The sequence below is a fragment of the Myotis davidii genome, unplaced genomic scaffold (genome assembly GCF_000327345.1).
Source record: "Myotis davidii unplaced genomic scaffold, ASM32734v1 scaffold68, whole genome shotgun sequence".
Lineage (NCBI taxonomy): Eukaryota > Metazoa > Chordata > Mammalia > Chiroptera > Vespertilionidae > Myotis > Myotis davidii.
This window is the reverse complement of record NW_006300376.1, coordinates 3,990,262-3,996,088: the sequence shown is the minus strand read 5'-3', so window position 1 is coordinate 3,996,088 and position 5,827 is coordinate 3,990,262.

Sequence of the window (5,827 nt, the reverse complement as noted above, 5' to 3'; positions counted from 1 at the left end):
TGGATTTCATCTCCCCTCTGTGTCCACATACTATGCATCAGATGTTTCTTATAGTTCACCATATAAAATAGCGTGGGCCTGTCCCATCAGGACTCAGAAGCACAGTCTCCTAGCTGGAATCCATTTACGACAATCCTTTGAGCTCCAGAAGAACTTAGCTCTGTATGTTTCAGAAGTAAATATTTAAACCTAAAGATACAACTATTTATGAATGTAAAAGTATAAATTAGATACTCATTTTATAAAGTAAAAAAAAAGATATATATAAGATATGTATCTTTTTAGGTACCAGTCACATTCCTTTTGGAGTAAATCTTAACTTTTATCAATGATCCCTTAAGCTTTGGTTTTCTTTGCTCTCCTCAAAAAGAACAGAAATCTTCCACTTCTAGTATTCTCACCCTCTTCAAAGTTATATTTGCTGCTTCAATTTGTATGGTCTACTTTGGGAAGAGTTTCAACATTTAAAGCCTTATTTTAGCTCTGTTTTAGCTGCTTTGTAACATTAGGTTTTCAGAGCTTAGGCTGGCTGGAAGTCTGCTGTTAACTAATTAGTTCTGGCTAATTACATGCAGAGCTATCTATGCCTGAATTCACCATAATCTCTAGGACCTAAATTCTTGGCACTCCTCTTACATGTCAGATTTGGCTCCCCTTGGTCATGAAGTTTGGCTGCTAAAGCCTCTCCATTATGTCTCCCTTCAGGCCAGGAGAATAACAGAGAAAAACACGGACTCAAATCACAAAATGTGACCCCTGCCACTCCCTCCTCCAAACTCATGATAAATTCATTATGGTTACACACACACACACACACACACACACACAAACACACACACACACACACAGCAACACGTGCTTATCATTTTTAAGACAAGGTACTGTTCTTCCCAGTTAAGTCTCTCTTCCCATCTGATCCACTGGGTTTTGTGTTTGTAATACTTCACATATTATTTTTCCTGAGTTTAAACGCTAGCTTAAGAACCTACTTTCTGTGTGTCCAAGGGCAAACCATTTAACACCCACCTCTCACCCAAGTCTGAGTTTATCCACTTATAAATTAAGAATTATATTAGTACCTACATCATGATTCTGTGGTAGGGATCAACTTTGTAACACAGTGCCTGGAACAGAGTAAGCACTTGATAAATGTCCACTGTTGTAACTAATTTCTATTATTGAAGTAAGTTGTTCACCTCACATTTATCTACTAAATTATACAATCTGTGAGGGCAGGCTAGTCTTACTCCTCTCTGTATACCATTTTAGGAGCTTTATCTGAAGGCGATTGATCCTGTTTCATGGTGGCTGCTACTACCACCAATATATCACCACCATTGCCACTAGGCTGTTAGACACGTCCATTAGAACTCTCAGCTACATGGCTGCAAAAGAAGCAGTCACAATAGCCTTCTAGCTTTGGGAAAATTTCATACTTGCTTTATTATGATGTTGACAATATACCAGGAAGCAGCTGTGATGTCCCTGGCTCTGTTTTTTCTAAAACCCCCAATTTGGAATCACAGAGGATTGGCACTGGGGCCTGGTGTCATGGAAATTAAGATGGTATCACAATATTTAAATTCTGTCCCATAATTTGAACTAAATTGTTCATACCTATTTTAAAAATCAAGTACCATTTGTATTTTAACACTATCTTCCCATGAGCTGATCTGAATGGCTGAAAGCAAAATAATTTCATTTACTAAGTAAGGTAAGACTAATAGAGTAAATGATTGTGGGGAAATCATCAGTTGGGAATTCTTCACCAATCAACTCTTTAAATTTTTAAAAAAGTTATTTTTTTTTAAAGAGAGAGAGAAACATCGATTTGTATTCCACTTATTTATGCATTCATTGTTTGATTCTGGTAAGTGCCCTGACTGGGATCGAATCCGCAACCTTGGACTATTGGGATGACACTCTAACCAAGTAAGCTAGGACTACAGTGATTTTTGTTAATCAAGTGTTTAATATTATCTATTTTAAAGCTAAATAACAAGGAAAGCTAATTTGTTAATCTACAAACTTATAAGGCATCCTCCCTTTTCCTTCTTTTTAAAATGATTTTTTAAATTGTTTTTTTGAAAGCATGTGCCCAGGCCAGGAATCAAACCAGTGACCCTTTAGTGCACAGGATGTCCCCCAAGGGCCAATGTCTTTCTTTTTTCAATAGATCTAGTTTCATGGGCAGTGATTGAACCCTTTGTGAATTTTTTTAAAAATACATTTTTATGGATTTCACAGAGGAAGGGACAGGGAAGAGAGAGATAGAAACATCAGTGATGAGAGAGAATCATTGATTGGCTGCCTCCTGCATGACCCCCACTGGGGATTGAGCCTGCAACTCAGGCATGTGCCTTTGACCAGAATTGAACCTGAGATCTTTCAGTTCGTAGGCTGATGCTCTATCCACTGAGCAAAACTGGCTAGGGCCCTTTGTGAATTTTTGTTGGAATAGAATCTATTATCTAAAAATAGGCTCTAGAAGTTAGCAGAGACATCTTCATGCTTATCACTACCTACAACCCTGAGGGGGTTTTCTAGTTTAAAACATTTTTAATTGCTTAAAATACACTGTCTCACATATGTTTCTGACAATACTAAAAGCAGATGACTTCAGGCATTTCTTCCCCATATAAAACAATGATCAGACAATAGAACCTTGAACTATAATATGTCAGTACCTCATAATTTACTAGAGGCCCGATGCACGAAATTCATGCAAGGGGCTCGGCCCTCACAGCCACAGCAGCTTGCCTCAGCCCTCGCAACCCGGCTTTGTCCAGAAGGTCATCTGGAAGGATGTCCGGAAGGACATCCGGAAGGTCATTTGGCTGTCTGGTCTAATTAGCATATTACACTTTTATTATTATATTTAGAAAAAGGTCTAAGTAACATTATTGAAAGAAAAACTGTCAAAGGTAGAAATTTTTGAATTTATTTTATTTGTATGCCAACTTTAACCTTTTTATTTGGTTGCCGGTGAATCAGTAATAATTTTAGGTGAAGAAGATGGGCATGATTTAAAAATTAGGAAAGTGTTATCCATCTATGCTTCCTAAATACCACTCCCTTTCCCCAACCCTGTGACTCAGAACAATCTGCCTGTCCTGGAAATTCTTCCCCAAAAATCCTGGTTAGAAAGCAAAGACAGGAAAAAGTGTAAGAAGCCACATAAAGAAATACTAACGTGTGATTACATGGGCACAAAGATTTTATTTACCAGATTAGTTCTCACAGAGACACAGTGAGTTGGTCTGGATGAAAATGGAAGGTCAAGAAAGTGGCCATGAAAAAATGCCTGACGCAGCATTATTAACAACAGCCAAACCATGGAAGCAACCTAAGTGTACATCAATAGATGAATGGATAAAGAAGTGGTGCACATATACTAATACATGGAATATGACTCGGCCATCAAAAGAATATCCTGCCATCTACAACGACATGAATGGACCTAGAAAGGATTGTGCTAAGTGAAATAAGTCAGACAGAAAAAGACAAATGCCATATGATTTATATGTGAAATTTGAAAACAAAATAAATTAACAAGCAGAATAGAAACAGACTTATACAGAGAACATTTTTATAGTTGCTAGATGGGAGAGGGTTGAAAGGTATGGGTAAGAGGGGTAATGGGATTAGGAAGTACAAATTGGTAGTTAGAAAATGGTCATGGGGACGTAAAGTGTAACATAGGGAATTTAGTCAATCATATTGTGGTAACTATGTATGGTGTCAAATGGGCACTAGTTTAATCGGGGTGGTCACTTTGTTAGAATATATAAGTGTCTAATCATTGGGTTGTATACCTGAAGCTAATATAATGTTGTATGTCAACTATAACTGAAAAATAAAAAATTAGAACCACATGGTTTCACTTATATGTGGGATATAAAACTGAACACAACAAATGAACAAGAAAAACAAATGAACAAAACTCATAGACACAGAAAACAGTACAGTGGTTACCAGAGGGAAGGGAAGTGGGGGAGTAGTAAAGGGTTAGGGGGTCAAATATATGGTGAAAGGAAAATTTAAAAAATGTTTTTAAAAGTTCAGTCCAGGGACACACATAATTAGCTATGTGTGTACTTATATCTGTAGCATATTATCCCAATAGTGGGATTACTGGGCCATAGAGTATATTTATAACTTTTTAAATATATTATTTTTATTGATTTCAGAGAAGGAGAAATAGAAACATCAGTGATGAGAGAGAATCACTGATTGGCTGCCTCCTGCATGTCCCCTCCACCTTGGGGATCAAGCCTACATATGCCCTGACTGGGAATTTAACCATGACCTCCTGGTTCATAGGCTGACGCCCAAGCCATGTCGGATGGACTATTTACAATTTTAATATTTCACCAAATTGCCCTCTCTAAACTTTGTGCCACTTTTGTACCCTAAAGCAGTATATGAAAGTAGCAGTGTACCCACAGCCTTCCAACAGAACATGCTGTCAGACTTCAGGATTTTTAAGTTTGATAGGCAACACAGGTTCGTCATAATTTTTTTTAAAATATATTTTATTGATTTTTCACAGAGAAGAAGGGAGAGGGATAGAGAGCTAGAAACATCGATGAGAGAGATTGATCAGCTGCCTCCTGCCCCCCAGTGCGGATGTGCCCTCAACCAAAGTACATGCCCTTGACTGGAATCCAACCCGGGACCCTTGAGTCCGCAGGCCGATGCTCTATCCACTGAGCCAAACCGATTCGGCGGTTTGTCATAATTTTAATGAAAAACTTTCTGCCCACTTTTCATTTTTCTCTTCTATATGTGAGGGAGAGTTCAATAGATACCTTAATTTGGATGATAGGGCTTGCTTTATACTTTCAATTTCAATAAGCACACAGTAGTCAAAAACAAGCATTTGTGACTGGAGGGTTGTTGTTGTTTTTAACTATAATAAAGTGGGGGTAGGGGACCACTTCTGTGGATCTAGTCAGTTCTCTGCAGTCAGTTCATTTTTCTGCAAAGAAGCAAAATCATCTAATTTTAACTAATAGGTTATGAGTTGAATCTCCCAAAGATATTGATGTCCTAACCCCCAGTACCTGAGGATGTGACCTTCTTTGGAAATAGGGTCTTTAAAGATGATCAAGATGGTCATTAGGATGAGCTTTGGAAAACAAACACTATTACTTCCTTATTCTTAAACTGTGTTTTAAAAATGGTTTTAGAGCAGGAGAATAAATGTAATATATAAAGACCTAGTTTTTCAATATTATAACACTCAATATTTGTAACTCATAAGTAAAATGCTGTGATGTCTGGGATTTACTTTCATGTACTTTGGTCATAAAAATATGGGTGAAAGTAAGATATAATACACTGCATTATATATTTTCCAAATATTTTGTTAATTATTTGCTTGAAAATGTAATCAGGGTGCATGTACTAATTAAAAAGCTAAATTTCTTTCCCACCCACTGTGTACCCAGCATTGCTGTAGGCACTGGAGACCCTGAGAAGAATAAGATAGACCCTGCTCTTTTAGGGAGTAATTGTTAGATATAGTTTTAAGAGTAAAGCAAGCTACCACCATGGTCTCAGGAAGAAAGATACATTTTTAGAAAAATTACCGAGAGCCATATACAAATGATAAATTCATATGCCTTTAACTTTCTCTTGTAGCTTTCACCTACTTCTAATTATGCTAATATATTCTTTACTAAGTGCTTAGTCTATCAGAGTTCATTATCTCCCTTGCTCAGCACCTGATATAAAATAATACAATTGAAGGGCGTACGGGAGGAGGAGTCTGGCCGCTGGGCTCTGGATCCCTCCGCGCCCGCCGGCTCCGTGTGTCCGGGCT